This window comes from Crocuta crocuta, unplaced genomic scaffold (assembly GCF_008692635.1).
Source record: "Crocuta crocuta isolate KB4526 unplaced genomic scaffold, BGI_CrCroc_1.0 scaffold219, whole genome shotgun sequence".
NCBI lineage: Eukaryota > Metazoa > Chordata > Mammalia > Carnivora > Hyaenidae > Crocuta > Crocuta crocuta.
The window spans coordinates 3796085-3807035 of record NW_027551572.1 but is presented as its reverse complement, the minus strand read 5'-3'; positions in this window follow the sequence as shown (position 1 = coordinate 3807035).

The following is a 10951-nucleotide window of genomic DNA, read 5'->3' as shown; positions in this document are numbered from 1 at the left end:
TTTAATTGATTTTGTTTGGATTACTTGATCTTTTGGATTATTTATACTTTCAGATTATATGGGGCCCCTATTCACCTGCATCAAAGCTGCTATTGGAAAATTGATTCAAGAAGAGATGCCTGGTTCATGTAGGTTTGACTTTAGTAACCTTGCTGTTTCTGGTATTCTGGTAATAATAAATACTGTTATATATTTATGTGCCAAGTACCATGATAAGCATTTTAAATTGTATCTCATTTAATCCTCACAACAGCCCTGCAAGGCAGGATTAATAGCTCCATTTTATAGGTGAGAGATTTCAAGTTTAGTAAAATGCTGAGACTTGCCCAAGATTGCCTTATTAGAATTTGGACTTTGATCTTTCTGGCTCTTAAATTCACAGCTTTCTTGTTTGGAATCTGTGTTACACATGTCATAGGTATTTGCTAAAATATTAACATAAAAATCAAGGTTTTTTTCTTTGTATTCTTTTTTTAAAGTGTTTTATTTATTTCTGAGAGAGAGAGACAGCGTGAGCAGGGGAGGGTCAGAGAGAGAGGGAGACACAATCTGAAACAGGCTCCAGGCTCCAACCTAGCTGTCAGCACAGAGCCCGACGCGGGGCTCGAACCCACGAATGGTGAGATCATGACACTGAGCCGAAGTTGACTGAGCCACCCAGGCACCCCTCTTTCTATTATGTAGAACTATTAAAATTGATGTCACAATACAAATCTTACCACAAATTTTCTTTTTTTTTTTTTAATAGTTTATTGTCAAATTAGTTTCCACATAACACTCAGTGCTCATCCCCACAAGTGTCCTCCTCCATGCCCATCCCCCCTCCCCCCACATCCATCAGTCCTCAGTTTTTGTCAGCATTCAAGAGTCTCTCATGGTTTGCTTCTCTCCCTTTCCCCCACCATTTCCGCCCTTCTTCTCCCCCTTGTTCCTCTGTCAAGTTCCTCCTAATCCTCCTATACGTGCAAACATATGATATTTGTCCTTCTCTGCCTGACTTATTTCGCTCAGCATAACACCCTCAAGGTCCATCCATGTTGCTACACATGGCCAGATTTCATTGTTTCTCATTGCCATGTAGTATTCCATGGTATAGATAAACCACATCTTCTTGATCCATTCATCTGTTGATGGACACTTAGGCTCTTTCCATGTTTTAGCTATTGTTACCACAAATTTTCTATAGTGTTCATATAAGAGCTTGATTTACAAAATTATGTTATGCATTTTTCTCCTTATCTTTATTTTTTAAATTATTATTATTAATTAATTTATTTTTGAGAGAGAGAGAGAGAGGAAGCAAGGGAAGGGCAGAGAGAGAATCCCAAGCATGCTTCATGCTGTCAGCTCAGAGCCTGAAGTAGGGGCTCAACCTCAGGAACCCTGAGATCACAACCTCAGTCTAGGAGTCAGGAGTCAGATGGATAACCAACTGAATCATTCCGGGGCTCCTCTCCTTCTCTTTAAATAGAAATAAAATTAATCTCTGAGTTCCCTAATTAGCATATTTTATGAGCAATTATATCACCTTCAAGATTTTAAAATTAAAATCATTAATGTTTAATTATTTATAAATAATTTACCAATCAGAATAGGTAATTTTGCTAATGATATAGGAAAAGTTAAAGATATAAATTATCTTGTTGTCCAGTTAGGTTTGCTATATAATTCTAATTTGTTCCATTAGATTCTACTAGAAATTGAATACATTGTTTTGTCAAGTGAGGGCAAATAGCCTTTTTTTTTGAAGTATAGTTGACACACATTGTTACATTAGTTTCAGGTGTACAACATAGCGACTGGACAAGTCTTTATGTCATACTATGCTCACAACTGTAGCTACCATCTGTCACCATACAATGCTATCATAATACCATTCATTATATTTCCTATCTGTACCTTTCATCCCTATCACATATTCATTCCATAATTGGAAGCCTGAATCTCTCGCTCTCTTTCACCCATTTTGCCCATCCATCTGCCCCTCCCTCACCCCCAAAATTGCTTTTTACCATTAGGTAAGAAAATGCATTAAAAAAGAGGATACAGAAATAAATCTATTAATTATGTATGAAATAAGACTTACTAATTTAATCTGGCTTTATAAGATATAATACACTTTCAATAAACAAGTCATAGATTTCAATAATATTTTCAATTGAAAACAGATAAAGGGACATTTTAGAAAATGGCTATTTACCCAGAAAGGGAATTTCAGTCCAAAAAAAAAAAAAAAAAGAAAGAAAAGATTAAATTTGGCCACTGGGTGTCAATCTTGATCCATATTCACAAGCAGTTAGGAAATGAGAAATGAATCTTAGATGACTTCAGCTTTTCTTTGTAATTCTCTTTCCAGAGAATAAGGAGAACACTTTTATTTAATAATTAACACAACACATTCCTCTTTTAGTCTTTGTGATTTCTCTTTCATGACCATGAATATTTTAATCTTCAAGAAATCTGAGGACCAAAAAATAAATAAATAAATAAACCTAAAAACAGCAGCAAAAGAAGCAGGTTTACTGAAAATGGACTGACATTTTGTACTTTAGAAACCTTTCTGGACTAAGCTTGACTAGCTGTTTAAGACATCATTGGGTGACTTTATTTCTGCACAGCAGAAATTGTGTTAAATTTCAAAGTCAAATATTGGTTTGGAAAAAATAGCTCTCAATTAAATGTTGCACTTTATTTCATGATTACCTTCACAACCCAGAAAAATGGTACAACTATGAAAGGTGTATAGTGTAGGTGGGTATCTCAGTCCCAAGATCCCCTTATCTGATCCCTTTATCTTTACCTCTTTCTAATGTTTCCTTCTAGAACCTAGGGATATCTATGCATAAAAAAACATTTATGTATACCTTTCTCCTTTTTTAAAAATACTCAAATGGCACAATATACATGACATTCTGAAACTTTCAATTTTTAAAAATGTTTAATAATGTATCTCTGCAGTTAAAGGACATCAGTCAATATAGATCTACCTCATTTTGAATAGAGACCATCCTTTTAAAAATATAATAAATAATGCTCTGGTGTTCTCATCTCTTAGGATTTTAAAAGTGGCACTGAAGGCAAGAATTTGGTCAGACATGCCAATCCAGATTAGAGGAAATGGAACGTGGAGAAGTTGGACGTCCTCACCTCTGTGGTGTGCAAGTCTTTGATGCCCCTTCTCCTCCTCCTTCAAAACCCGTCCAACAACCCTGAACATACCACTGACTTGTGTTTATCTTACATTCCCTGATAAGTCTCCTTAGAAGCTGGTGGTTCACTTAAGCCAAGTCACAGCCATATCTTGGCCCCTAAGACAAACCGTAGCAATGTTAAGGCCTAGAATAAAATATACCATAAAATTAGATGAAGCTGGATATTTGCAAATAACATTTTGAAAAACTCATTTAGATTAAAACAATGCAGCTTGATTTCATTCCTTTCTGAGCTACTGACTTGGATTGAGCATATTTTTATTTGTTTGAATTTAGTAGTTTGAGACTTCAGTCTGTCATCCTATAAACAGAATGGCCCCTAATGAGTCTCTATAATTATTGAGGGTTGCCATGGTCCCAAACATACCCTTCTATTATGTTGGACTGGCACTGAAACCATTCTGGACAAAATGCCAGTAATCTTCCTGAAACGAATGCAATCATCGCATGTTGAGATGTACAATGAGTAGCCAATGATCCCTTGCTTTCTGGAGTCACTGTGTTCTGTTGTGGGGTTTCGACATCCCCTCCCATCCCAAGCATGGTGGGAGGTTGTACCCAGGTTTTGAATTAATTTTTGGTTTTGAGTGCTTATAGAGTATTGCTCCATATCTGCGGGAAATTAGAGATACCCCCTTTAAGTGCTGGGGGATACCTGTTACCAAGCTGTGTTCTCTTTCTCAGCATAGTATTTAGATCCCTGCTTAGTAAAGGCCCTTTGATAAGCCTCAGGGCTTTATAATTCTACCTACAGTATAAAACAAGCCCTTTGGAATGACTGCAGCATTTCCTTCTAAGAATTAAGGCCAGGGTCAGACTGGCCTTGTGTTCAGAGGGGAGTTTTGGATATTTTATGCCCTGTTAGGATGCTGAGAGGCCACTCTTGATTTGTAACTGAAGTTCCTATTAGCCTCAGAAGCTTCTATAACACATTGGATGGGAATGACTGTAAGTCAGGGGTGCCCAGCAGGTTGATCTGTAGACCTTTGGGAGCCATATTTCAATGCACCTTTAGAATCTTGCTGCTTTTTAAGTTATCAGGGCCTTGGTAGCATTAATACAGCTTCTGAAAGCGTCTAGTCCGAAGGAGGAAGCACAGAGCTGCCAGCAGCAGAAATAAGAGTGGTTGTGTTTCCTTTCCTCTTAGGCCTTCACTACCAATGATCCAGAAGAGCATGTTCCCTTCCTGGGGGAGCTCTGGCCTCTACTTTTGCCTTTGGTTTCTAACTGCTGCCAAACCCAGGGTCAGACTGGCCTTTCAGAAAGGCAAAGGTGGGATTTGGTGCCTTTTTTTTTTTTTTTTACATGCCCTTGGGTTAGGAACTAACAGCTTTTTCATCTGTGAAATAAATGGTAATAATGTCTGTGGAAATAAATGAGATGATGTATATAAAGAGCTTGACACAATGTTGGCCAATGTAAGTGCTCAATAAATAGTGGCCACTAATATTAGGAGAGAAGTTTGCTTTAGTGGCTACCTGAATAGGGTGGTTTTAGTTGTTCCTTGTCTAAAAGAGGTCCTGCCCTCCTGACTCTCTGACATTTGAAATTCTGTAACCAGAAATTCACTCTTCAAAATCAAAATGTCTTGGTCAGTATAAACACTTTTGTGAAAGAAAATATTCAGGTTTGGCAACTATTTACACATTAATGAGAATAAATTAATCTTAATAATAGGTTTTGATAGGGAGAGATAAGGGCACTGAGCACTTTGGGGAAGAAGAGAAGTTTACACTGAGTAGAAAAAAAGCAGAGATTATCAAGGCTCAGGACACTATAATTTTTTTCTACTTTGGAGTTCTGTGTAGAGCTCCCTTATTTCCTTGAATTTTGTGTCCCTTTGGGAGAAAATGATCCACATGTACTTAGTCCTATGGTTCCTTCATTTCATTATTTAAAGAAAAAATGTTTAATGTTTATTTTTGAGAGAGAGAGACAGAACATAAGCGGTGAAGGGGCAGAGAGAGAGGGAGACACAGAATCAGAAGCAGGCTTCACGCTCTGAGCTGTCAGCACAGAGCCACTTTTGACCTGAGCCAAAGTGGGACACTTAACCGACTGAGCCACCCATGCGCCCCTGTTTGTTATTAATCACTACTTAATGTCTTTGCTTAAGTTAGAGTAAGACTGGAAACAGCATGAGAGCAGGGATCCCATATATGCTCTTATTACCCATGTATACGGGCCACAGTGCCATAATAAATATTTGCCTTTGAAGTAAAGTAAATAGGTACAATATTTTATCAATCTCTGTATAAAGTTATGAGTTATTTATATATAATTACATGTAATTGAATATATGTTCAATTGAATATATGAATATTATATTTGAATATATGTATACATTTGAAAGCGATATATAGTTCAAAGTATATATCCATGATACTTTCATGCTCATAAGAATATTCTTTCAGAAGAGATCTTGTACCTGTTTTACTATACGTATTTACTTTACAAACAGGAATTTAAGAGCCCAAATGGAAAAGCCACTCCATCTAGATCTCACAACTTATTCGTTGCAGACCAGGGATGAAACCTGGGGTCATTTATTCCAAAATGGTACTTACTGTGTAGTACTCAATGTAGCTGAGTAGTCAATAATGTCTAAGACAGCTAGGTTGGTTCAATACATATCTGCAGATTTTATCTGGAACCAAGTACTTAAGAAGACATAATTTAAGTGCAGTTGAAATATATACTTATTAAAATGAACCTATGTGGTTAGGGGTCAGAATAGTGGCATCCTTTGGGGGAAGAGAGAGACCAAAAGGGTTCATGAAGGGAGCTTCTGGGATGTTGATAATGTCCTGACTCTTAATTTGGTGCTGGCTACATAGATTAATTTATGAAAAATTCATCTAATTGTATACTTAATGATATGTGTATGTATTTTACTCTTTAAAAAGTTTACTTAGAAGGATGTAGATTGGCTAGGTGCCATTTGTATGTAAGACCTTGAAGTGCTATGTTTCTTTTTTTAATGTTTTATTTATTTTTTATTATTTTCTTATTTTTTAACATTTATTCATTTTTTTTAATGTTTTATTTATTTCTAGGAGAGAGAGAGAGACAGCGTGAGCAGGGGAGGGTCAGAGAGAGAGGGAATGACAGACTCTGAAACAGGCTCCAGGCTCTGAGCTGGCAGTCAGCACAGAGCCCGACGCGGGGCTCGAACCCACGAACCCGCGAGATCATGACCTAAGCAAAAGTCGGACGCTTAACCGACTAAGCCACCCAGGCGCCCCATCATTTATTCATTTTTGAGAGATGGAGAGAGACAGAGCATTAGTGGGGAAGGGGCAGAGAGAGAGGGAGACAGAGAAAGTGAAACAGGCCCCAGGGTCTGAGCTGTCATCACAGAGCCTAAGGTAGGGCTCGAACCCATGAACATGAGATCATGACCTGAGCCGAAGTTGGAAGCCCAACCGACTGAGCCATCCAGGCGCCCCTGAAGTGCTATGTTTCACCCTCATGAAAGTAATAGTTCTAGGTCAGAAGTTCACATTTTAGAATGGTCATATTTAATCCTCCACCTTTGACCTTGCATTCTCTCCTGGTTTCTCCAAAATGAGCAAATTTGCTTAAGAAATGTCACAGATAAACATCTACCCCATGGGTATTGCCCACGTTGTATGGAAAAATTATTGCCATGAGCCTAGGGTTAAAAATGCTCCTCTCCTATTTGGTTACTGGATAGCCTTTTTATGTGCCCTAATCTGATCTTTCCACCCCAGGCAAGAAAGGGGTGATCATTTTTCCTTCAGGCTTTGCAAGGACATTGTATGCAGATGGAGGAGGGTGACAGACACACAACACTGAGTTGAATAGAGTGGTTTCAGATGTTTAGCATGTTTCTCCACTTGTGCTTCTCACAGTTTGCAAGGCAGGTCTAAGCATATTTTTTCTTGAATGTTAGCACAGAAGGGAGTGGGAATTAATGGGTTTTTATCAAGAAATAGGAGGAGGAGGCGGCTGAATGCTATTGATGTAGAACTGACTACACAGCCTGCCACCTATTTCTCATCCTTTGATCTTTTGCCATGATTTTCACCTTTAAAAGTTTTATTTAAAGCTTTGCCATGGAAATAGGACATTCTTATAGGCCCAACCAGTACAAGCACAGTACTTACAGTTTTATAGATTTTTAAAATTGAAATTAATTCTAGAAAACCTGGGTCATTTTATAGTTAAAGTAGCTAACAGTTTTCTACAAATACAGTGATAGTTGTCTCAAGGTTCTTTATTCCCATTCACTAACTACTGTTTTTTCCAAAATGACAACTCACCATATGAAGCTGCTCTTTTTCTTTGTATCCAAAGTTCCAAAAAAATTCTTTTGAAGTGTAAATTCCTTTGATTTCACTCTCCCTTTTCTAGTTGAAATAAGAAAAACATTAATGTAAAAAATTACATATGCCAATTTTAGCAATGAAAAATGTTCTCCATACATACGTGGAAACATTCAGAAATGGCAAGATCATTGTCAACATTTTAACTTGGTTTATATAATCATTTATTGTCTTTGTCTCCCCCCCTTTTTTTTTCAGCTTTATTAAGGTATAACTGATGAGTAAAATTGTAAGATATTCAAACTGTCCTATGTGATGATTTGATATACATATGTATTTTGGAAATATTCCATCCATGGAGTTAATTAACACATCCATAACCTCACATATTAACTATTTTTGTTGTTGTTGAGAACATTTAAATTACACTCAGCAAATTTCAGTCTACAGTAGTTAGCAACTAAAGTGTCATGTTATACATTTGATCATTAGATCCTTAGACCTTATTCATCTCACAACTGAAAGTTTGTATCCTTTTATCAGCCTCTCCCTATTTTTCCCATGCCCCAGCCCCTGGCACCCACTTCTCTGAAGTGCTGTTTCAATGAATTCAACTTTTTTTTTTTGTTTTTGATTCCACATATAAGTGATTCCATTCAGTATTTGTGTTTGTCTGGCTTATTTCATTTAGCATACTGTTTGACTGCCTATTTAAGGTGTGTTAAATCTCTTAACTCTCAGCTCTGTGCATCTCAAGCCAGAGCAAAGATACCTATGAGTAAATAAAAATACAAAAGTTCAAAGAGTAAATGTTTTGACCTAACACTATTTAAAATTCAGATTTTATAAAATGTTTGCCATATAATTTGCCATATAGTTCAGCAATTCCACTTATAGTCTACTCATTCTGTATCAAGCTCCATGTTGGGCATTATACAAAATAATGACTTTCAGAGTTGCATTTGTGTAGAAGGAATGTGATTCTTCCTTGCCTTAAGAATGAAATCATTGTAGGGGCGCCTGGGTGGCTCAGTTGGTTAAGCGTCTGACTTCGGCTCAGGTCATGATCTCAAGGTTTGTGGGTTTGAGCCCTGCGTCGGGCTCTGTGCTGACAGCTAGCTCAGAGCCTGGAGCCTGTTTCAGATTCTGTGTCTCCCTCTCTCTCTGACCCTCCCCTGCTCACGCTGTCTCTCTCTCAGAAATAAACATTAAAAAAAAAAAAGACTTATAAAAAAAGAATGAAATCATTGTAATAGATAGAAATCCAAAGAGAAAATGTATCCCTGAGACTAATTTTGTTTTGCACTTTTACTGTTTTGATCTTCCAGTCTTTCAATACATATTATTTGAAAGCCATGTCTTCACAAATGGAAGGATGGATCCACAATAATTTAAATTACAAAGCTTCAAACACAGCCCCTATTTTAAAAACTATATGTAGCTGAGTGGGGAAAACAACTAGACAAATGAAACTACTATAGTTACTAATGTAAATGGCTGATGAAAATGAAATGGAGACATTACTTATTTTGAGGCCCAGAGTTTAATTTTTTTCCATTGAGTGATATTGGGAAACTTTAAAAAATTTTGTGCTTAGAAGTACATCCATTGAAAAGATTCTGGCACTACTACTCCCATCTACATCCACATTCCAGCCCTATCTCTAGTTCAAAGATCTGAAAGTCAGAGCTAAAGATAGATTTTAGAAAATAGGACTTTTTTTTTCTTTTTTGCTGTAATTCAGCCTGAGGGCTTTTTGTTTAAGTTGTCATTCCTGGGGGAAAACAAAAACCTACCACCAAACCTGATAATGCTCTCTTGGCTGACTGCAGATAAGAGTGCATTTGCCATAAAGGAATGAGTTGATTCTGATTTAGCTTTAAATTACTCCAGTGAATTGGTTGTCAAAGGAGTTATGCATAGATTTAATATAATTTCTATATTTCCAGTAATTGGTGCACAATATTTTTACTTAAAAATTTTTTTAACATTTGTTTATTTTTGAGAGACAGAGTGTGAGCAGGGTAGGGCAGAGAATAAGGGAGACATAGAATCTGACACAGGCTCCAGGCTCTGAGCTGTCAGCCCAGAGCCCGATGAGGGACTTGAACTCACGAACCGTGAGATCATGACCTGAGCTGAAGTCGGCAGCTTAACCGACTGAGCCACCCAGGCACCCCAGGACATAACATTTTTATATGTTTACTCTTGTTGTCAAGGAATAAAATCTGATGGAAGATCACTAAAGGTTATTTTCATGATATATGTATGTGTGTGTGTGTGTGTATGTATGTATGTATGTATGTATTTTCATGATATATATATACCATGAAACTGCAATTAATTAATGAGCTGTTTTTCTCCAACCATGTACTTGTGGGATAACTCCTTTCTCTTACTGTGTTGTCTGGAAAGTCATTTATTTTTACCTAAATTGACTAAAGTCTATCAGTAATCAAAAGGTAAGAATATCAAACAAGTTTTCCTTTTCTCCCTAAACTGTGGCTCACATAATTTAGCCTGTACATAATGTTTCATGTAGTGTTCTTTTATTTTTTATTTAAAAATATATTTTTTTTCCAAGTGTTCTTTGAAGACAAGTACCTTATCGCCAATATCTGAAAATTGAAGAAGTATTTTTCACAAAAAACAGATTTCTGGCTTCTGTTACAATATTAGGTAGTTTTAGGTCTAATTTCTCTCAGGACAATAAATGACTGAAGCTGAAAAGGAGCCAAGTTATACACTGTGGAACAATGTGAGTTTTTCTTAAATGTGACCTATGTTAACTAGTTTGTTACCAGCCTGGGCCCTCTAGGCCTTTGAATTTGAGACTCTTCTTTAAGGCAGGAATTGGGTTGGGTTAGATAAGAGTTTAAAGGATTTTTTTTTTTTTTCTGAGAGAGGGAGACAGCTTGAGTAGGGGAGGGTCAGAGAGAAGGAGATACAGAATCTGAAGCAGGCTCCAGGCTCTGAGCTGGATGTCAGCACAGAGTCCGATGCGGGGCTCAAACCTTGGAACGGCGAGATCATGACCTGAGCGAAAGTCGGGAGCTCAACCAAATGAGCCACCCAGGCGACCCAATAGCAAAGGATTTTTAGTGCTGTTGTTCAGAGAGCAGGAATGACCCTAGAGCTTCACTGTTGAGTCTAGACTTTGGTTCAGACAGCCAAGGACACTAGTCCCTGCCCTGACATTTCCTATATCTTAGAACTTGGGGCAAATTCCTTAAATATTCCTACGCTGCTTCCTTTTGTTTAAGTGGAGCTAATAACATCTCTCTCCTAAGGTTGTTGGGAGTATTAAAGAGTGATTATTTCTAGTACAAAAAGTTTTGTGGATGAAGAAATTTTCTAGCTATTTTTAATAAATTGTTTACAGACCGTTTACTAAAATTCTGAGAAAGGCAACCATTTGCATATTTTAGATGGTCATCTAAATATTATCTG